Source organism: Sturnus vulgaris, chromosome Z, assembly GCF_052056855.1.
Source record: "Sturnus vulgaris isolate bStuVul1 chromosome Z, bStuVul1.hap1, whole genome shotgun sequence".
Lineage (NCBI taxonomy): Eukaryota > Metazoa > Chordata > Aves > Passeriformes > Sturnidae > Sturnus > Sturnus vulgaris.
This window is the reverse complement of record NC_142283.1, coordinates 39,935,189-39,958,918: the sequence shown is the minus strand read 5'-3', so window position 1 is coordinate 39,958,918 and position 23,730 is coordinate 39,935,189. Positions and strand designations below refer to the sequence as shown.

The window sequence follows — 23,730 nt, the reverse complement described above, 5'->3', positions numbered from 1 at the left end:
GAATCCCAAGCTTAGGAACATCTGACAAAATTCTGTCAAATAAAGCTGAGTAAACCTGAAGGGTTTTTTCCTCCCACTTAAATCATACAACAGAAGCAATGTTGGTTTCATATATCACTTTACATGTACAGGAGCACTAGTCATTATTAGTCATATTAGTCATTGCTGTGTGGCTTGAAGAGAGTTGTGAATGAAACTGCACAAGACTTAACTCTAAGTTGGCTCTTTCATGAGGAGTATCAGTCTGTTGTTGTCAAAAATTCCCCCAAAGAGAAAAACTCTTGTCCTTTCTCTAGGAACATTTAATTGCTTGAGCATCATTTTTCAGGCATATGCAGAACAGGTCTGGACATTTGAAACTGCTGAATTTTGCACCGCCCTAAGAGAGCCAGAAAACCCAGCATGGATTAGGAGAACCTCTCCTCTGCATATGGTTTTATTGCATCAGGAACATTGCAATAACATTGCAATAACATTGGAGAAATATTAAATTTTTTAGAAGCTTAAGGAACCATGAGGCCTCTGTGAACGTATTTATATAGTAGGATATTTTTACAGAGTAGAAAGTCAGAGAGAAAGAGAAGCCACTGAAAGCAGTTTTGCAAACTGCCACCCTTACATAATTCACGGAGATTGTGCTGCTGCTGTAAAAGGAGGGATGTTGTTCTTAACTTTAATAGAAAAGTATAAACATTGGACCAAACTGCTATGGTGGTAACTCTGTCCAATTCAATGTGGTGAGCTGAGAACTAAATTTGTCACTTTGTGACTGTCTCCCTTGGGAGGCTGCATGAATGCTTTGGAGTCCTTTGGGGTTTATCCCACCCTTGAATTTCCCTGGTATTTGCATGTTAATGAGAACTGTGACCTCGAGACTTTATAAGCCTCATGTCAGTGTAGCTCATGTTGCTGTATGATCTGAAACACACAGTACCTATGCTAAATATCCTTTCAGAAGGTGTCAGCATGGTGTACCCAAGATCCACCCATGCCTCTTTGTTGGGTAGGATGAAAACATCTCCCTTATGGCTTAACTGTCTTCAGCTTTGCTTAGCTTCTGCTCCTCCTGGTAAATGTTCCTGTGTCTACTTTTGGTATGAACTTTTAATTAGAGGCAACACCTAAGTCTTCATGTTGAAATATTAGATTCGTTTATGGAGGCATTGTGTGCAGCTCCCTTCAAAAAATACAACAACACAAGAAAACCTACCTTCAAAAGCATCTACTGATTTCTCTACAGTGCGTGAAAGAGGAAAGTAGGGAAGTGGGTTTTGGATTCTACAGTTGAACTTGAACACATCTTTATGTAGGAAAGGGAATTCTGCCCTTCCAAGACTTATGGTCTATCTTTTCTACCTTAATGATGATTGTAATATGCAGTTTTAGTTTTCTGAGTCTATGTAGGGAACTGAAACTCAGCATGGCATCAGTGCTGGGTACTCTGCATTCCTGCACAGTTACCTCAGCTGCTGTTCTCTTGCTCTCTCTCTCTCTCTTTCTCTCTCTCCCCTTCCAGCCAGGATGATTAGCTAACAAGTCTATCTATCTTGTAAGCATGTGGGTTGTCACTCCAACTATGCACACTCACCCACACTCACAGTCATGCAGACTGAAAAAGACAAAGGCATGTTTTCCTGGCATGGCAGTAATGCAGCCAAAATTAAAAATGACACACAGAAGAAACATAAAACTGAAATGTAGCCATTGTGCATGTGATTGCAATTCACAATTTTCTTCGAAGAGTTTGCAAGGTCTTGCACAGTCAGATGTGACTCCCTTCAAGAAAAACAACCATGAAGTTTGGGAAACTATATTTATAAATTTAGGGACTGTTTACCCTTCACAAAAGAAAAGTGTAGGGCAGACCCGCTCCATGTGCTGCATGCAATGAGACATCTGAGGGCTGAAGATAAGCAGAGGCTGAGAGTTGGTAAGTGAGCAGGGCACCCCGAATATTCAGGAATGCCACCTTGAGGAGCCAAGAGCTGACAAAATTATGTCAAATAAAGCTGAATAAACATGAAGGGATTTTTTCCTCCCACCCAAATCATACAAAAGAGGCAATGCTATTTTGGCAGTTTTATCATTTTACATATACAGGAACAGTCATCTTGAACTAGTCTAGTCTAGAATTGCAATGGCTGCTAAGGGTGATCAGTGGAGACCAGCAGCCAGGGTAAGCCACTTGGCAGTTTAGAACTCTTTAAACTGGAGCATGGTCAAAAGTTCAGCAGAGCTGATTGTTGTCATTGTGGTTGTTGCTATTATTTTTATTGTTATTATATCCCTGCTCATAATGTGACCCTTGCGTTACTTACTATCTGTGTAGAGAGGGATATTTTACCCACAATGGAAGGACTTTTTTCCCCCAAAGGTTTTGGAGGACCTAGCAAGAGGACAATGTCCTGGCCAGTCTCGGTAAAACATAAAAAAATTTAATTCCACCATTATGCTTTCCTAAAGATATTGCTGTACTTTTTTTTCCCTGTGAGATTTGGATATATCTTTCTCCAGTGCCTTGGAAGAGAACTGTATTGGATAACACATGTATATGTATATGTATATGTATATGTATATGTATATGTATATGTATATGTATATGTATATGTATATGTATATGTATATGTATATGTATATGTATATGTATATGTATATGTATATGTATATGTATAACCTTTCCCTAAGAACATGGGTGCTGGGAAGAGAACTCAGTCCAGGTTGACTTTGACTTTTTGAGAATCCTAAACAGTACCCAGGATCACTACAATATTTCTGCAGAAAAAGGGTTCTGTGAGCCAAAAAACATAACCCGTATTGTCTTTAGGGTAAACTGAGGGCAAAGACAAAATGACCTTTCATAAAAAATCAACTGCTCAGTACACAATGCCTGCAGGTCGAGGTCTGGAGCTCATGATAATTTTTTCATCTCTGTTTTTGAAGTCTTCCATCAGCTAAACTGGAAACAGCATTTCGGAGCAAAACCATACTTGCAGATTCTGATACCCTTCTGTAAATACACTCTGTGAAAAGGAATTGAACTCTTGACCTAAAGAAGAGAGTAGTGGATCCACAGCTATTTTCACTGTGAGTCTGATTTAGTATCTCATCTTAAGAAAGGAGAAATGAGAAAAATAACTGTCTTTTGACACAGTGAGACGCATGCCATCTTAAGTTTTTAAACTATTTTGTGAGGGGGAAATATCTCTACTGTTTATGTTTAGAAATTAGTTTTGCCTATGTATTATTTCACCTTAGAAAGAAAGCCAAATTGAGATCCAGAACACTTTTCTCAAATATCACAGGCCTAGAATTTCTGTAATTTTTCTTTAAAATTTCATTGTAAAAATAGATTGAAACTATGAGGGCACTGCTAAAGTGAAACTAATTGCTAAAACAAAAAAAAAAAAAAGGGAAAATGATAAATCTAACTGTGCAACACTGAAGGAAATCAGCCAGCAGAAAACAACTTCTTCTCTAGGGATGATGTGCCTCAAAGGAAAGAAGAGCAATGGACAACTAATATGCATTTTACTAAGGAGGAGATTTTGCAAAGGGTGATTTTAATTCTGTGTATAGCAAAAAATCCTCAAGGAGTGTGTAGTAAATTTCTAAAACTGACAACAAATATTTTTTACTTGTAGAAATGCATAAATAATTTAAAAAAAGTACTTAAAATGACAGTTGAAAGAATTGTAAACTTACCCCTGCTCCCGGATTTCCCTCCTCCCTCCCCATCCCACTTAGGAAAAGACTCCATCAAGAATTTCTTGTAAGAAAAATAGCAATATTGTGTAAAAATCTCCCCTGTCCTTTTCCTTCAGAGCAGGGACTGGTCCACAGTTACTATATATTGAAGGGACTATATGAAGCCAATAGGAAAATCTTGGGATGTTTGTCCCAGTCTTGGCAGCGTGCAGCATGCTGGGATGAGACCACCCTGAGTCTGAGGATACAGCGTCGAGGTCAGTACTGCCATGCACGGTCACCTCAAAAAGCTGGAGCTCATGGCAACCCCCGAGGGCAATAAATAAATGTAAATCGATAAATAAAACCTGTCACTGAGGATGGTATGCAACATTGTGAGCTGGGGGCTGATAGTCCAGAGTAGTTTCTGAGCAGAAAGGATGCTGAGGGTCCTGCTGGCTGGCACATTGAGGGGGCCATCCAGCAAGCAAATTGTACCCTGGCCTGCTTCAGAGGATGTGGTTTTCTCCTCTCTTCTCGGCACTGGTGAGGCTGCAGCTGGAGTCCTGCGTCCTGCACATGAAAGATACCGATAACTTGGAGCAAGTCCAGGCAACGAGGGGACTGGAGTGCTTGATCAATTGCTGCTGTCAAGAAGATGGGAGCCAAACTCTGCTGAGCCCTGCATGGCAGGAGGATGAGAGGCAAACTGCCACAAATTTCAGCAAAGGGAAATTGGAGAAATTGGAGCAAGCTGTAAAGAAAAGCTTTTTTTTTCCTGGTAGGTGTTGAACACTGGGCAGACTGGGTGTTCCCATCCCAGGAGATATTCGGAGTTTGACAAAAAATGGTCCTGGTCTCACTTCAGAGTTTATTAGTCCTGATTTGAGAAGGATGGTGGACTGGATGCCTTCCAGTAGACGTTTCAAATCTAAATTTTACCCCACCTTTTTACCCATAAATTACCCATTATCCTTCCTATTCTGCAGGTGCTCTCGGACGTACTTATTTCTGGACCTTGATACTCAAGGGAATTTCAGCTGCTTGATTGCTACTCAGAATGGAAAGAGGAGGAAAGCCTTGTTAGATCACATCCTCCTTTACCAATCTCCTGGAGCTGCCATGAGTTAATTCACCCTTTCATCTTTGCTCTCAAATGGCTTGTAAAGACAGATTTAAAGCCAGAGAAACACAAATCAGCTCAGTGTCATTGAGGATCAGGTAACAGAGCCTGCTCACAGAAGGAGCTGGCCAAACATTTGAAAATTTATTTCAGGTGTGTGCCCATGAAGAATAAACTTCTCTTGGTTTATGCTGCTCGCACCCACTGGGTGTTTCTGGTGAAGAGCAGTAACTGGTCTGCAGATGTTCAGAGAGCATTCCACACTGCGCTTGTCTCCTGCTGCAGCCAGTGTGTGGGTCTGCATGTGCAAAAAAAACATTAAAAGTCCTTTATGCCCTAAGCATTCCCGCCTGGTTAAAGACGTCTTGGCCTCACATGAAACCCATATGCACTCTACTCTGTTTTGATCGGTGCTTGCTCCTCCCTTCCTTGACATTGTCCCCTGATGCTGGCTCCTGCCAATGCTTGTCTGGCTCCAGGAACTACTTCACTTGGCAGAGCCCCTGCAAATGCAGACATGGAGCTTTTGCAAAGCCCTTCTTTCTCCTCTTGCATGCCTTACTCTTGAAACATTTCATATTTCCATGGATGCTGTCAGTCCCAGACTGTGTAATGATGTTACCTGCTATAGTCTAGTGTTCCCAAAATGTGCTCAAAAAGCTGCTCTGTTTATTGTCTTCTGTAGAAAAACACAAGTTGCCTTTCTTGAGCCATACTGGTCCATTACACCAGTTTTTATTTGGCTCATTGCAACACTAGACACAATTGCACTGATCTGCACTTATTTGTAAGTAGCAAATTAGCTCAGGTTGTTGACTTGTTCAGCACCAAAGCATGCCCAAACCACAAAAAGTGATTTGTAATTTTTTTGTGTGAATAAACTCACAAACTCAGTATTTTAACATAGCTCAAAAAAAAAAAATCTCTGTAGTTCTCAAATGTCAGCCAGATGAAGAAATTTCTTGCAGTGTTCTGCCTGAGCCAGTGATTCCTTGGTCAGGTGCTGGATCACTCTCTATAGCTGTGTTCCTCTTCTTTAAAAATTGGCAATCATGTAATCACGGAACAAAGCCTGCACGTATAAGGAGAGTTTGCTATAGTGAATTGCTGATGTACATAATCTGTGAGTCAATTAAAAGCTAGGGCTTTGACATGTGAACCCTTTACCATATACTTGTGAGTTACTAAGGTGTAGCCAGAAGATAAGTTCAATTCATAAACAGGGCACACTGCTAAACTTGCAAATTGTTTTACTGAGGGTAAAATGCAAGCTCGGTGAGGAAGATACCTGTAGGGGAGAAAAAAACCACAGAAAAATCATGGATTTAATGTTTTTCCTATGCGGCATGTCACTGAATTTTGCTCACTGCTACTGTGTATCTGTGGATTCATTTGTCTTTTCCTTTACAATAAGTGATAGAAGTTATACCCTCCTGTAATCCACCTTTCCTACTTTTCCAAATATCACCCCATTTCCTTGTTATCAAAAAATCTTTCAGGTTTCTAGAGTAGCATGTCATGCTGGAAACTCTGCATCTTTGATCTTCAGTTCTACAGTGCTGTTTAGGGTCTTTTTATCAGTCTCTGCTCATAGACTTATGAGTGAGAATTACAGACAGAGAAGTATGATGTGACAGTGCTTAGATGCTACCAGGAATGTGAGAAATTCCCTGCTGGCAGGAGGATCAAGAAAACAGATCTCTTTGCAGTTCTGGCCTGTGCTCTCTGCATCCTACTTATACAACTTGAACCTATGAAGGAATATCAGCAATATTGTGCTGCTGAGGCTGGGAGGCTTTTAACTCTTAATAAAGAGTTGCATCTTAAAAGTGAGATTTACTCTGTTCAGGTTGCCAGTAGAAACCTATTTGTGATATGCATTCTGCTCAAACACTTAAAAAAATTTCTAATTGCCTTTAGAGTGGTGCACAGACATAAAGTTGATCCTTTGAAAGTTGTAAATATGAAGAAGGGGAGGGGCAAAGGAAAGACTTCTGGTGTAACGTTGAACTGGCTTTTCCGTCTCGCTGTTGTGTCATTGCTGGCTCATCTTTGGGTCAGAGGTGAAAAAATGTGGGATGTGGAAAGTGATACTCTGGAGTAGGCTCCCTCCATTTTCCTGCAGGAATTTTCTGTGGGACAAGTAGGTGCATGTTTCCACATTCAGGCTGACTTCTCTGAGCATGCAGGCTGCTGGGGAGTGCAGAACTGCTCCAGTGCCCGAGGGGCGCTGCCCCAAAGGCATCCCAGCCAAGGCTCTCTCTCCATGCAGCAGCAGCAGCAGCAGCAGCAGCCTCTTGCACAGGCAGGCATGCATCTCAGCAGCAGCCACCACAGTGAGAGCACAGTGGTTTGGGAGTAAAAAGGCTGGATCCAGGCAGTCACATGAACAGAACAATGCATAAACAAGGTCTGCAATTACTTAGCTGACTCCCTTCCCCAAAGCTGAGCATAAATACATATTAGAGCAAAGCCGGACTGGTAGCTCAGTTATTTTTTTCATACTTTGGCCAAACAGTCTTGGCGGCTCCATTTGGATCATGCGTCCTCAGCATTCCTATCATCAGTCATCAGGACAGAGTCTTAAAACAAGTGGTAAGCTGAAGCAGGCTTTATGGAGAGCTGCCAGTTTCTCTTCCTCGATGTTGTTGCTTCAGTCCCAGCTACTTTTCCTGAGGAACTTTCCCTTCAAATGAGTGTCTGAGATGTGATGGCTCAATGTATCAGCAGTAAAACACATGTACATGTGTAGTATTTGAGTCAGCGAAGTGTAGTAATTGTTTCATAACCATTTTGGGCTTGTGTTAAAATTGTCAGGATACATATTTTTCTCTTCTCATTGATAAATTTGCTTTCATGAAGGTAACTATATGTCCTATCTGTTTTATCTTGCTTTATGATTTCCTTGGCCTTGTTTGTAAGCAACACCTCCCATAGCTTGAATTTCAAAAATTTACATTTCAAAAAGCATCCACCAGAAACCAGAGTGTAACTTGGTATTTCCAGAAGAGATACACTTTGCCTAGATTTCACTGAGATCATCTTATTTTGCAAAAAGAAAGTGTTGTTTTTTTTTTCCCTAATTTCCCAAATCCTTTCCTCTCCCCTTTGAAATTTATCCAGAGTACTGCGTCACTGTGTGTGCACTGCAGTCAGGCTTGTGGCTGTGAAACATTGCTCAATGGGACAGTGAGGCAAACAGATTTTGGAAGCATCGTGCAGGCAGATGGCAATTCTAGGGACGAGCTGGCCCAGGGACCCAGGCACGCTTGTGTACCAGCTGGACCAAAGGCTGTGGGTGACACGGAGCAGAACTGTGGTCACCAATGTGGTGCCAAAGCTAGTCCCAGTAAAGAGAGCTGGCTGCCCCACACCACTGTCCCTCCCACCAAGGCTTGCCCGGGGTCCCTGGCTGCTGCCAGCCTCCTCAAGGCTCTCAGGCTTGGCACTGCACACTCCTTAAAGAGCCACAAGTTTGCTTGCTTCTAAGAAAGTCTATTCAGCAGATTCTGGAAAGGGGCTGTGAAAGGTTTATATCAAGTGAGGGCACAAAACAAGGCAAGCAAAGCTCAGTGTGATGGGAGTACTGCCATGTTTGTGGAAGGTCTCAGGTCCCTGTGCAGCTGCTGGTGTCAGGGCACCCCGAGTGTCCTCTGCTCCATCCCTGAGCCATGGCTGCAGCAACACGAGGTGGTCAGGACACCACAGCTGTGTGGGAGGCTGTGCCAGGCAAGCTTCAGAACCTTTCATGTATTTCCCTTTTCCACTGTCAGCCCCTCATGCTGTCGTTATCTTCAGGTAACTTAGAAAGCTTTTCAGCATCCTCCATGAATGCCCAATACTGTCCTTTCCCTTTGCAAGGGCAGGGCTTCTCCACTCTGCAAAGGGTGTTACGGTGCTACAAAAGTATCTCAAGGATGAGGCCAACGAGATGCCCACCAAGGACTTCACCAACAGGCACACTATTGCTTTTCTTTAGAATCTGTCTGCCAGAACACAGACTCTCCTGTCCTACTATAAGTGTGCCTTCTGCTAAATTCAAGATCTTATACGTATCCCAAACGTTAATTAGTACCTTTATCTGCAACCACAGGACATGACATACCTGACCTCTTTCCAGCTCTTCATAACCCTGGCATAGTGGCTGGGGCACACTGCTGGAGGAGGGGGGAAGGCTGTCCTTCCCACCAGCCAGCCCTGCTTGCCTGGCTGCTCTTGTGGAGAGTGCAGAACCATCATCTCTGCACTGCTGGCACACCAGCAGGCCCAGGGGACACAGACAAATCCTCCAGGAATACCCCTGCCTGGAGGATTTGTCTGGTGAGGTGTGAGGAGGAGCCTGGCGGTTTGTGCTGCCTGTCTGTGGATTTTCACCTTCTGAGTCAATGGAAACTTGCCCACCAGCTAGTTTTGGAGCGTGTGGACCCATCTAGATTCATTTGTGGTGGCTTACTGAGGATATACTGTCTGGACAATTGTCTTTAAGCATAATCCCCATAGAAGCCAACTTGGAAAAGCTCCTGATGACTCGTAGCAGGCATTGAGTCATATCCATAAGTTATCTACTTTTCCAGAAATCCTGACATGCTGAAAGCCTGATGAAGGGAACCTTCATAATCTGTTTGAATGGCCTGTAAAACCAAGTACCAGGGACAAACCCCTGAGCTAGGAGTGTGTGCATAGTCCAGGCTTCCTTTCCTGCATTTTGTCAATGGGCAGAGCAGGGATTGGGTACGACTTCAGTAGTGTGCAAATCAGTCCCTACAGATGGTCCATTCACAGAAAGTCAGCTCAGCCCTGATGAGGGAAAGGTGATGTTTGGAAGTCAGGTTCTGGTAGAATTAAATACAAGAAAGGCAAGGGAGCAGGGGGAAAGAAAAGGATGGATACAATGGCTCTTATTTTCATTACAGTATGAAGAAGAAGCACAATGAGTGAGAGAGTTCATAAGCCAATATAATGCCTACATGGCTATTCAGATTTCATTTTACAAAAACTTAACTGTTTGTACCCTGGACTTGAGACTTTGTGCTGATGGGAACAGCAAGCATCCCAATTTTGCGTATTCTGTGGGAACATAAAAAAGGAGATGAATCACATATTTCATGGGAACATAAAGGCATCTAAGTAGACATCCAGTAAACTTTCTTAAAGCAGTTATATTATCTTCAGTCTGCTGGAGACCAGTAGTTTTCTAGTAGAAGGTTGTATCTGAACATTTGATTTTTCAATTTGGTTATAAAAGTGTCAGAGAAATTCAAGACTGATCCAAAATGAAATTTTATTTTACTTTTCTTGCAAAAATTATAATCAAAAAAATGTGTCCTCTAGGTCATGCAAAAAGCAATTTCTGAAACAAGATATATGTATCATCCCCAGCTGGGGAATTTCTAATGAGACCACACAAATGAATGTCTAGAAATTATTCACAGAAGAATATGGACTTATATTTTTCATGTCCTCAGTGAAATCAGCAGTCTCCACACACCGTGTGTTTTGGTTATCCATTTCATCCAGTGATTATTGACAGGTTTTAGGAAGACAGGATAATGAAAGACTGATGTTTTTGCAGCCACTTGCAAAGGTCAGTCTGCAAAGTTGAGAAACATGAGGTGCAGGTACCCAAATTTTCAGTAAGTGAGCTCAACCAGCACAGCAAAAAGCCTGTCAGCAGCTACACGTGATCAACCCAGAGAGCTCTATCTTTCCCTGGAATGCAGCAAAAGCATATTTTTTATTTAGCTCTTCAGCTCAGGGAGCATGAGGAGTGTCACTGGTGTTTCACCATGTTTTCACATGCCGGATTAGGACTTTAAACAACACTCTTAATACAGTACATGTCTATATCAGGCAGCATCACAAACCCCAGTGGCTCTCAAAGTGAGAAACGTTAAATGTCTGCTCACTTATTTAATAGGTCAAAGCCTTTCTTTGTACACTGTTTGAGGTGAGAAGTGTGTTGTATTCTGTATTTCATAAAGTGCTGATCTCTTTTGGAACACTAGCAGAGTTGTCTGGTTTTAATTGGGATAATGCTGTCATCTCTTTATATCAAGAGAGCTGCTGTAACTTACAATTTGGTTTTCAGTCTGAATGGTTATCTTTACAATGTGTGTTTTGCTAGTATGCACTTCAAAAATGCACAGATTCTGAAAAAGTCCAAAACATCCCTCTCAGCCAAGTAGTTTGCTGGCATGGTCTTGAGAAACAAAGTGCAAAGAAGAGGGAATTCATGCCCTTGCTTGAGTGGGTTGTGTGGGCACTGTTGGGAGTTGCTGCCCAGCTTCTGCCACAAACTGCAGCATCCCAGTTCATGTTTTCTGGTCTCTTTAGTGCCAAAACAAGAGCTGAATCATTAAATATTTAGCGCTCTGGTCTTGCTGCAAGGTTTGTTTGGTACACTGTATGCTGCCACAGCTTGACACCCTCCAGCTCACCTGATATTTGCAGGGAGGGTGTTTTATCTCAGGCACTCTGGGCTCCTGCTTTAGCTGCCGGCTGAAGAGAAACACATTTCCTCAGTGCATCTCAGGTCTTAGTTCAATACCTGTCACAAGCTGCCTAACATTTTCTGTTCACTTTAGAGATAGATTAACATGTTGCAATCATCTGTTGCCTAAGACTGGACCATCCCTTGATTTTAGTAGTTAACTAACATATTTTAAGTTTTACGTAGTTCCAGCACAAAAAGATCCCTGCAGGTCAGCTAGATTATACACATTAACATTCATTCATTTCCTCATAATGGCGTTAATTAAAACTATCAGATCCTTCTTTCCTTTCACATCTCAGCCACCAGGACCAGGCAATGCTTTCAGTGAGTGTACAGCCTTTATCACACATATATGGAAGTTAGGCTGGTTATTCTGAGACCCTCACTGGGCAGCACACATGTCACTTGATAAAGTTCCTTAATAAACAAGTATACTAATATATTTCCCCAAATATATTTCATTGAGAAGAATACTAAAATACATGGGTATTCTAGTGTTCCACTGTAAGCACACTTTTGTGAACCAATGCAAATACAGTAATGTGGTAGCTCTAATTTTGTTCTTTAGTGACAACACTTGTACAAGTCTAACATTTAACATGTAGTGGTTTTATTTGTATGTCTGACAATTGCCTGATTATTCAGACTGGGTAAAATTTATTATATTTATTTTCCTTCCTTCCTCTTAGCACTGTAACTGTTACTTTTGTAATTTTATATTCTGAAGCAAAGGGTGGTAAAGGCTAACTAAAATAGTTACGAGTTCTAAAGAAAGCATCTCACAACTATCTTAGTAGCTAATATCACTGGAAATTCGCAGCATATTTCAGCAGGAGTCTGTCAGTCCTGAGGAAGCCATGGTACTGCAATGACCATGCTGACCTTAAGTTTGTTTGACTGTGCTTTGGGGCAATTGTTGATGTTCCCTAAACATCATGGCAAACCAAAAATCTTGTAGAAGATGTACAGGGTGAAAAATTCATGTATATATGTAAGGGAAGCCATGTTTTATGTGGAAACAATGTCTGTTTCCCAGACTGCATTTTCAGGATTTCTGGTTATCTTACACAGTATTGTGGTGGAGCATTGAGCTCCGTTGATGTGGTGCCTTTGCCATGTTATTTTGGTGAATTATGCTAAAAGCAGTCTGGCTAACTGACTCTGAATTAACATCCTGATAGTGAGACAAAGTTAATCTGCTAAAATGAGTTAAAGACATATGATATGGGAGTCATATCATTTTGCCCTATAAAAGTCCAGTCCACTTTCGTACAGTTAGGTTCTTCTAATGTATTCCTTCTTGAAGTGTGTTTATGAAGTTTACTCCCTTGGATAAGGGATGCCTACCTAAGATACTCCTCAAGGCTAGAAGAAAGAGACCCGCCCACAAGGCAGGTGTTGATATAGGCTAGTTACATCAATCTCTATTTAGTAATTGTTCTTTTTGCCAGCTTTAATATAAGTACTTTAATACAACTGCATTAATATAGTGCACCATCCTATCCTATGTTTCTAGCAGTTTTAGCTTTTATACTGTGTACTAAATAATTCTGATGAATATATTTTTCTAATAATAAATAATTTGTATTATATAAATATATCTAATTTGCCATCTTTAAATCCTGCTGAACAAAGTTCTTTAAACTGTGACAAAGTCTAGGGGTAAGACCTGGTCTAACTGTGCCCAGGCTCCTCTCTGAGCAGGAGTTTAGAATGCAAGGAAGTCCTTATGGCTCAGCTGCACAGCTTCTCTAATTTACTTTGTCTGAATCTCCCCGTGCACCTGTGACACCTTGACAATGTTATGGAAGCTTTGAGCAATGTGAAAGCCTGTGAAAGCACTTGGGAGAGAAAGAGATGGGCCTTTGAAAAGGGATCTTACAACTGCCATGGGAGGTAGTGATTTTTCTTAAATCCCATTACTGCACAGGAAACAAAAAGCTGCTGGAGCAAGGAGAATGTCAAGGCACTGGAGCCTGGCGTGCGATTTTTCTGGTGTAGACCGAGTGGCAATATTTCCAGGGTAGGCAGCAAGACACACTGCTGTCTCATTCAAGCTAGCCTCATACTGAGTTGTTTCCAAGAGCAACTCTTCTTTTAACCTGTATATATAAGCCTGTTAATTAGTCTAAGAGAAAAATACACTCTGTCACCTACTCTTGGTTTCTAACTACTGCCTCAAATATCTGCCTTCACAAACAACCTAGGGCAGAGATTGTTAACAAAGTCTTTGCCACATATTCAGCTACACAGATGCTTTACCCGTCTTGTCTGCATATGAATTCCACATGCAAAAAAATCCATTATTAAGTTCTTCTCCTCAAGGCTCGGGTCAAAGGCTCATTTCTCCCTCGTGCAACCTTTCCTGTGGTCTCCATGGCTGTAACCTGACTATTTTTGGAGGCAGTATTGCATTTCTTACGAGTACAGCTTGTTCTTTGGTAAGCCTGGTAAATAGCAATATGCCGACTTCTGCTGACAATATTTTTCTTTTAAGGCCTTTTTGATTGTTGATGCTGAATAGATCATTATTATGACTTACATCTTGTACACTTAAAGTGTGTTTTTGAGGGGCAGAATAAGCCAGTATAAGCCAGTTCACCTGCTCTCTGGGCCAAGAAAGACTCACTTAGCCATGTTTATCTGAAGAGGTGCAAGAATATTTGCCACTAACACAAAAGTCTTCTTATAGGTCATGAAAACCCTGATGGGTAGCAAAGTTATATTGATATTTCTTTGCAAAGAAGACCACAAATCTGATGGCATTTCTAGAAACAAAGTCTCACTGACTGTCCCCACCTGTCTACCATCTCTGAGTGCTGGATTTCTTCCTTGTACGCTGCTTACAGAGTGCAAATCCGGGACTTTATCAGGAGGTGAGTGTGGCTGTGATGTCTAACTCACTTCCAACGAGTGTGAAGGGCAGCCCATGGAGTACGGAGACAGAGAGACCCTGTCTGTCAGCCTGCAAGGAAGCATTAGTGCTCCTGTGCATGCTGTTGCCACAGCAAGCCTCGACAATCACTCCACAAGGAGGAGAAGTGGTGATAGTACATGTACGTTCAGATGGCTCACCACACACTGAGAGGTGCACGCCACACCAGTGATGTTAGAGTGAAACATGAATGCAGTTATTAGTAGAAAGGGGAGGAAAAGCTGTTATGGCTATTTTGAGAGGGGGAGATAGCTGAATGCTACAGTAACATGGTAAGAAGTGTAAGCAGAGAGATGCTGTGAACTGAAGAGGGTGAAAGAAGAAAGGCAAAAATGAAAATGAGAGTTCTGTAGTAGTTCCTCACAGGATATTATTGCCTATTCTTACAGGAAAGGAGAAGAAGAAAGTAACTAGCAGGCTGTGCACTAAAGGGCCCCTGAGGTTTTTTTTTTTTAGATTTCTCCACGTTAGTTTACAGGACAGGCAGCCAGCATAAAAAGTGGATGTGGTTTCAGTGAGCAGAGCTAATCCAAGCAAGAAAAGAAAAATGTTTATTCAAATGCAGTGAGTGCATGACTGTGCAAGTTCATAGGATGAATTTCCCAATGTCTTGAGAGCAGTACTGAGAAAAAGCACCACTGCTTTGGTGTGACCCCAGAGAGAACTCTTCTTCCTGCCGCAGCATTAAAAAGTACTGATTCAACCATGGCACTGCTGGCCTGCACGGAAGTGTGAAACTAATGCTGGCAGATGTTGTCCCTGAGATCCTCACGTTCCCTGTGACACTGCCCGGGGTGTCACGGGGACAGGAGTACGACTGAGAAGTGCTGTGCACACTGCCAGCCCAGTGGTGCTGGTCCTCTCCTACCATGCACTACCCACCTTTCCTCCTTCTCTACCCTCCTTGTCCTACAGCCCATAGACACATGCAAGAGGTGTAGTGATACTTTTCACTCTGGGAGCAAAGAGTTAGCCACAAAGTGGTCAGTCTCTTGAGAGCAATTGTTTAAAAATAGAAAGCCCATACTCAGCGCTGACTGTCATGCTTCCACTCTTGCTTTTACTGACTTAAAGCAGAAACACTTTAACAGAGGAGAAGGATGCTACACCTTCTAGGAAATCAGAGCCTGCTCATTTAGCTACTGGTCTCTTTAGGCCAAATCCAGTTTCTCATCCTTTTGGCCAATGTACTTTTACCTATAGATTGGAAGCTGGGGAAGAGATTAAGACATAAAAGAAGGAATGGGATTATGATATCAGATCCATGTGGCAGGATTAGTAATGAAGAGATAAAGCATCAGTGCCCATTTTGCTGAGGGGCTATTTTCTGTGCAGCAGTTGAGCCTTCACCTCTTGCTCTACTGATTCATGCACGGTCCAGCCCTTCAGAATGATCCCAGAGTCAGCCCTTTGTGAAAGGTTGTGCTCTTTATTTATTTTTCCCCATCAGCAAAGCATAAAGGGCAAGGCTTGCATATTTTTTTTTCTTTCCCACTAGTTTCCTGCTCTCCCAGCATTGCATTCTGTGCTGTTGCTGGCAGGACACCATGTTATTGCTACAGCAGACCAAATGCAAACTGCCAGCATTGTTGTTTATGATTTAATCATATTGAGAACGTTCACAATTTGTGACGGGCCCTGAGAAATCATATTTATATTTATTAGTTTCCACTAATTTGGAAAATACTTGAAGCTGACTTTACTTGGCATGAGAGAATGATACCCTTCTCTTCTACTCTTGTACTCTGGTGAAGTCTTAGTCTCTCCCTGGGTCAATGACAAAACTTTATCCAGGCAAAATGCTGTGTCCAAGAGATGAGGGTGGTGTGCTGGTGAGAGGGGCATGGTGGGGGAAAAGGAGCGGGAAGGGGTATGGAGGGTGGGAATAAGTTAGGGTAGTATCCTGAAAGGAAGAAAACAGTAACAGTGCTTTCAAAGAGCAGTTTCTATTTCCTGGATACAAAGTGCTGATAAATAAACTCCCAATAGCAGCAATGCTTGCAGAGAGAAAACAGCTTCCTGCCTCCCACACTAACTGATGACTAGGACAGCATCTAGTTACGATATTCAGCTTGGCTTTTGCTCATCTAACACTGCACAATCCTGTTTATGTACAAACTGTCCTGCGTTGCTGCTTTCTCTTTAGAGCAAAAGAGGTTTTGGGCAGCTGAGGGAAACGACAGAAGTAATACTGTGAAAGTTGCACAATTTACATTGTTGTTTGTCCTTTTCCTCGAGATGCTTGTGAAAACAACGCCTGCTGATGATCATGAGAGGAAGAAAACAAATCTTGATTTCCTTTTCTGCAAGCACACAAGGAAGCTGGCACTTGATTAGTAACACGCTGCAAAATAACCCTCTGCAATTACAGAAGGTACTGGCCACAGACAGTGTGCAGCTCAGGACCATCATCAGTCACATCTCAATAATTGTTTCCAATACTGACTTTTCAGGAACAAAATACTGCAGGAGCTGGAATCCAAAATACAAAGGAATCTGTCCTTGTTTTTCTTCATTAAAACCTTCTCAGTGCAGCACCCTGCATTGGGGCTGAACCTACTGTGTAACCTGCGTGATTGCAATGTGTTTGGAAGCTGTTTGTAAATGTGAATTTGGAGGTCAATCCCTCAGTAGCTACACTAACACCCTTTGAAGTTCTGCAGCATTAACTGTGAAAGCTGCCACTCTGCTTGCTGTGAGGGTTTGCCTAACTTCCTGTAGAACTGCACGAGTCTGGACACTGTCCTCATGCCCACTCAAGGCTTATCAAGTGGAGAGAGGAGGCATCCATAGCTCACCCCTGCTTGGGGACAGCAGCCACGGAGGATAGTAAAATTGTTTGCAAGGTGCTTTGGTCAGGCAAAAATCTTGTCCACTTGAGTGTACTCATGCAGACGTCATTGCATAACCAAATATACTCAGAAAAAACAGAGATGCAAATTGTAACCTGGCACTCAGTTCAGCCAGTGTTGTGTAAAAATCACAATAGGTGATCAATCAACTTCTCAGGGCCTTACCAGTACGAATTTTTCACCTTCACGAGATGGGTTTTGCAAGGAATTTTCATTAGCTCTGCTGCCTCCTTCAATAGAGTGCTGGTGCACAAGCTGGTTTTATGGACACACAGATGCACATATTCACAGATGTAGATTAGATGTAGAAAGATCACCCACAGGTATGTGCACATTTTGTAAAAAGGCATAAGTATGCATGCAGTGATTTCTTTAAAATCATGCGTGGAAACCTTTTTTGCAAATGTACTGTTACAAGCAAATTGTTCTAGGATTATGGGTGACTGTTCTTTGAGTGGAATGGAAGAATGAATGCATGGTTCTTCTTGTTGAGATCCACAGATTGTCCAGCAGACCAAGGGCAAGTACAATTACAGAAATATTGTCTAGAATTACAGAACCAACACTGAATGGTTTGGGTTGGAAATCACCTTAAAAATCATCTAGTTCCAATACCCCTGCCATGGGCAGGACACTCATCACAAGACCACTCCTCAAAGCCCCACTCAACCTGGACTGAAACACTTCCAGGGATGGGGCATCCATAGTTTCTCTGGGCAACCTGTTCTTATTCTTCACTATCCTCTGAGTAAAAAACTAACAGCTCATTTAAACCTGCTCTTCTTTAGTCTAAAACCATTGGCCCTTGCTTTGTCACTATCTGGCCTTATAAAAAGTCCCTCTTTTTCCTTTTTATAATCCCCCTTTAGGTACTGGAAGGCCATAGTTAGGTCTCCTTGAAGCCTTCTCTTTCTTCAGACTGAACAGCTCGATTTCCCTCACCTTTTCTTAGTAGGAGAGCTGCTCCATCCCTCTGATCATCTTTGTGGCATCCTTTGGGTCCACCCTAACAGGTCCAAGACCTCCTTGTGTTGAGATGGATGCAGGATTCCAGCCGGGGTCTCACCAGAGCAGAGCAGAGGGGCAGAATCCCCTCCCTCCACGCTGCTTTGGATGCAGCCCAGGACACGTTTGGCTTTCTGACCTGTGACCTCACAGTGTTGGCTCATGTCCAGCTTTTCATCCTTGATAAAACCCAAGTCCTGCTCTGCAGGACTGCGTGGGTTGTTCTCCCAGTCTGTGTTCATGTCTAAGATTGTCCTCACCCAGGTGCAGCACCTTATACTTGGACTAGTCGAACTTTGTGAGGTTCTTGTGGAGCCACTTCTCATTTTTGTCCAGGTAACTAAATAGATATGCTCTAGAAAATTACTTTATTTATGCAAACTGTGATTCTTAAGGAATTCGTTTTCTGAACATGAGTAGTCTACTCATACTGGAAATGGATTGAAGGACATGACTTTTGCTCAAAAAAAAGATAAGAGCACAGTTTGACATTTGGAAACTAGGGCCAGAATAAATGTATCTCCTTTAGTCTCATGTAATTAGGCTGAAACATGAGAACATGGCAAACACTCTCTCAAGTGGGGTTTTACATAATAAGATTGTTTTTCTGATTTTACAGTCTATTTACCACAGGTAGAAATTAATTGCATCTTATTTGACCCTGAGCAGCCTCATGAAAAAGCATTACAGGATGGACAGTTCTGTTGATCTTATTGCCTTGTTAGAGGACACATTGGGTCAAGGTAACCTTTATTGACAAAACACATTTTAAAGCCCTTGGCAGTGACCAGTCTCCTTCAGTCCACTGACCTAGAACTGTATTTTAAAAAAGTGAACACTATGTCCCATAAACAAGAGCACATGTGAAAGGCATGCCTTCGTTTGCAGTCACTGCTTCCAGAGCTAGAAGTGTAAACCATTTTCACACACAAATGAAGACTGCAGACAGGGATTTGTCTGTAGAAGCACTTAAGTGACACATAGGACTGTGGCTACTTTGGTTAGAAGTTCTCTGCATATCTTTGTTCTGTGACTCAAATCATAAATGCTTGATTTAAGTTTTTCAGATTGTGAGAACAACAGAATGACCTTAACACTTCTCAGGATTTTTAAGGTGGGCTGTGTGCATCTTTGAACAAACACATCCACATGTAGTTCTTGACCTTCCTCCATGTTTTTAAAGAGACTGCAGAGTTGTGAGATGTGGCTCATCTCCTCTGTCTTCGGCATTTTTGCCCTTTGCTCTCCAGAGAGGTTCTGTACAATGTGTATGCACAGTCACAGCACTGCCCCTCTGGCAGCTAGCACTTCTGTCAGAGCTCACAGGCTGAAATACATCAGCAAAAGAGCAGCAAAACCCTATGGCCTGTGCCTCCTCCTCAGAAAGAAGCTCTCTATTGACACTGCTAGTGTGTGTGTTGACTTTGCCTTGCCTCTTGTGTTTGCTGGCATTTGGGAATCTGCTGCTGGGTCAGAGAGCAAAGCTGCTGTCTTTGGAGGCATGAGCTCACCCACAGTGATGGACAGAGAGGCCTGTGCTGGGAACACAATGTCAGAGCCAGATGGTTATTCTTCACTGCTCTCCATATCCCATGAGTTTCCAGTGGCAATCACAGTGTTTGCTCTTCAGATCCTCCAGTCTCACTATTCAGGGAATTAATGATGACATGAAATTATAAGATGGGGGAATGTAGGTGCAAGGCTGTTACTAAGTGGCCAGTTTAAGCAGCCTACAGCTCCTGGCAGTGGTAGTTTCAATGCCTCAGCTATTATGAACAGCAATAAACATCCTGATTTCACAACAGAAAGACCTTCAGGGACCTGTCTCAAATATGCTTGATACCAAGCAAGTGGATTGCTGCAAATATGCACTTAAAATGTCTTCTGTGAAGAGACTGCAACAATTTCTGATTCTCCACTTGTTAAACTATCCAGCTTTCTGCAGCAGGTTTAACTCCCTTTGACAGCTAGATCCTTGCACAAACTTTGTCTTCATGCAGAAAATGGTAGTCCACATGTCTAGAGCTTCAGCTGGTTACAGAGCAATCGCTCCGCCTATTTTTGTCTCATTTTTCTTTCAGGCTTTGCAAATGATAAGCAGCACATTTCAAAACTAAGATGGGCAAATAGCACTGATCTAGCACAGAACAAAACCTCTGCAGAGGCACATATTGAAAGCTTTGCTTTTTCACTTTGCATCTGTTTCTGGAACAAAGTCTGCTTGTTTGTTCAATTGTTTACTGTTTCTTAAATTACTGTGATACCTGAGGATGGGTTGTATAACATCTGATTCTGCCTAAATAACTATAAAAATTTTTTGCCTTTCCTTCGAGAAGTTACCATGGCTGTCAACAAATTAATGCAGATCAGGTTACTCAGAAGGTTACATCTGAGCATTAGGTCTTTCCACTGTCTGTTTCTGTGGGTGTAGAATAGTTGTGTTTGCACTTGAAAAGTTAGAGCCGGCCATCTCTATATCTGTACAAATGAATCTGACCCAGAAATGTTCTTCATGGCTCGGCCTGAGTTCAGGCTCAGCACAGTGTTCACCCTGTCAGAGAGCCCCATGCAGCTGTGGTCTCTTCAGTGGCAGAACCAGTGTAAGCAGACACCAGCCCCTGCCCTCTGTTTTTGCCACTGAACACCTTGTACTACACTTACCAGCTTCCTACCAGCAGCTGCAGCTACATGGGAGTGAACACTGTGCTGCAGGGTTGGATTAGTCTTCACTGGATCCATAAGAAATCGAGATAAAGACCATAGCTCAGCAGTGATAAAAATAAAAGGAATCAAGTGAATTTTCATAATCACTTCTGATGCATTCCTTTTTCTTGGAAACAGAGTTGCAGCCTGGATAAACAGAAGGCCATATAGTGTGAAATGAATAAAAAATTCAGGTAAGACAGAATAAACTAAGGTGAGTGTTCTCTGGTGCAGAGAAGGAAAAGACGACTGTAAAAGGCCTATACAGTATTTCTTCGAATATTGTGGCCTCTTTCTGCATGCTTCATTGCAGGTGTCACCTTTAATAACCCCAGTGCTGTCAAAGAGTAGCAGCGTGAGTGGTGCAGAGAGTGCCTGGTGATGGTCTGCACAAAGTGACTTGTGAACAGAGTGCTGGCTCCTTCTCGTTTCTACCTCTGTAACTAAAAATACTCTTCACAGTTTCCTAAAATTATTTTTCCACAGAAGAAATTGCAGTTTCTCTTTAATCAGCAATTACATGCATGGCCATGGACTGGAAGGGAATGCAGACCAGAAAGACCAGGGGACATCAGTTTGTTAAAGGCAGAATGCCTGGTCTGTGTGTCCTGCCCTTGCCTGGGACCATGCCAGGTTGCTCAGTCAGAAGCTTAGCTCAGGTTGTGGGAGTATCTCTTCCATAGAGGGATGAACTTGGAACTGCACAAAAGCATTGTAAACAGCTTTGAGAGATCCAACCATACAACAACAGATGCTTGTAAAATTACTTTTGTTGTGATGTTCAGCAACATCTTTTGGATTACCTTCCCCAGAGTGTCAGAGGATTGTCAAATTTGAACAGGTTTCTCCACACACTTGCCCCGGGCCACATCTGGGGAGAGGAGAGAGATTGTTGCCTTTCCTGGTGGTTGTCAGGCCACCAGTCAGGAGCCCTGATTGCCAGAATCATTACTTCACAAGCTCCGGGGGTTGAAGTATGGCAAAACTGGAAAAGAAATGTGATTTTTTTTTCCACCAACTTAGTAGAGGAAAAAACCCCACTGCCTTTGTGATGCTTTCTAGGGTTTCTTTCTAGCAGGACTTTTGTCCTTGCTCCCCAGCTTGGAGAGAAAGCTGTGTGGGCTTGGTAGCAGCAGTTGTCAGGGAGTTGCAGAGGCTGGTTTGCTGGGGGTTCGCACATGCCACAGCACCTGGTAGAGTGCAAGGCTGGACTTCCATCAGTGTCCTATCCACTCCTCTCAGGCATGACATGCCTATGAGCTCTAGCACATCAAGGAAAAGAAAATCCTTGGTTAGCATAAGTTAGGGTATTTCCTCTAAGGCCAGTAAAGCCAATGGGCACTTCTAAAACATGAATCAGTTAGGTGCCTGACGGTGCCTCATGACCTGGGTGCATAACACCGTCTCCTGCACAGCCACCAGGTTTCTGCTGTCATTTATCCCCGCTGAGAAGGAAGCAATGCCTGCATTGATTGGCGTGACCGCGACCAGGACAAGGGAGCGTGCTTTCCCCAGCATCCCGACGTCTGTCCGTCAGAGCCCGGGAACGTCGGGGCGGACGCAGCAGGAGGAGGCAGAAGCGGAAGAAGGGAAGCCCGTGTTGCTGTTTTCAGCGGAGCTGCAGGCTGGAAGGGGCGGCAGTCCCCGCGCACCTGTTGCGGCGCGGCCGAGCCGGCCCGGCGGGGATGCGCTGCGGTGCGGGGGAGCCGCGCCAGCTGCCGGCCCCGACTCTGCCCAGCAACCCGGCCACGCTCCATCTGCCGCTCCCTAATGAGCCGAGCCGGCCTCTGGCACAAGCCAGCCCTCGCTCCCCTATTCACCCGCATCCCCCTTTCAGCGTCCTATTGTTCTTCCCTAATGGCCTTACAATAGCCCTGCCTGTTGCCTTTACAGCCGCAGTGAGGCCAGCCGGGGAAAGTCTTAATCTCTGCTTCAAATTAAAGGGACTCCTCTGAATTAATAATGTTGCCAGGAATGCGCTGCCTGATACATGGGGATGTATAGCACTCTTCAGCCCTCAGCAGCTGTGATTAGCCGGGCCTTGAAGTGTCCTGTCACAATATTTCATCCTGCTCCCCCGCCGCCCCCTCCCCATCGGCAGGGTTGCCACATGGCCTGTCTTGTGCTGCCTTTTCAAGCCCTGTGCCAATCATGCAGCAAAGATGCCCCAGATAGGGTGACAGATGGGGCCGGGGTAGTTCGAGGCTAGACTGGAGCCTGGAGCACTCGCTCATGGCTCAGTTGGCCACAGATTTGCCATACGGAGCGGCAAGCAGGAGAAGGACCTCTCAGCTGGGCTCCCTGCACCGGGCGGGGGAGCCCACCTGTATCCCAGCCCCACGCACGGACAGATCCTGACAGAATCTGCTCTTGTGGCCTGGTAGGAAACCCCTGACAGTGAGTGTCAGTGGCGCTCTGAATCAAGAAAGAGCCTGTCCTGTGAGGATGGGGTTTTCCTCTGCTCTGAGGGGTAGGTTTGCAGATATGTAAGGAAAAACATACCCCCGTTAGAGGGTAGTCGGCATCCCCAGGCCTACACAATCATAGGATTCTTCTAGCCTTGAACATAAAGGCAGTTGCAGCCTGACAACCTCCTCGCAGCCAGAGAATTTTTATTCCAGTAACAGGAGAGAGAGCTACAAATGAAAGAAGATAATAGCTCTATTTTTTGTTTGATAACATTCCAATGTGAAGACAGAAAGATTACTGCCAAATTTATTTCAGATAGATTAAACAAGGCATATTGTTGAGAGGCAGCACGGCGTGAAGTGGAAATCTTCTAAACTGGGCAATTCCAAAGCCTGTTTTAGAGAATTCCTGGAAAAGAGAAACCCTTCAGTGTCCCCACTGATGTCCATGGCATTGCAGCTAGGACTAACTCTGCACAAAGTCTAGCTCTGCCCTTGGTGCAAGACTGAGCTCCCCTACTGCCTGC

The 23,730-nt window shown here is 43.3% G+C and overlaps 1 long non-coding RNA gene across 1 annotated transcript; it reads left to right on the top strand.

Annotated features, from left to right (window-relative positions):
- Nucleotides 1-2,997: 2,997 nt before the first annotated feature.
- On the top strand, nucleotides 2,998-5,682 carry LOC148219818 (uncharacterized). Its single transcript, XR_015799480.1, has 3 exons — nucleotides 2,998-3,084; nucleotides 3,822-4,465; nucleotides 4,674-5,682. It is a non-coding gene; the product is annotated as an uncharacterized LOC148219818 (long non-coding RNA).
- Nucleotides 5,683-23,730: the final 18,048 nt, after the last annotated feature.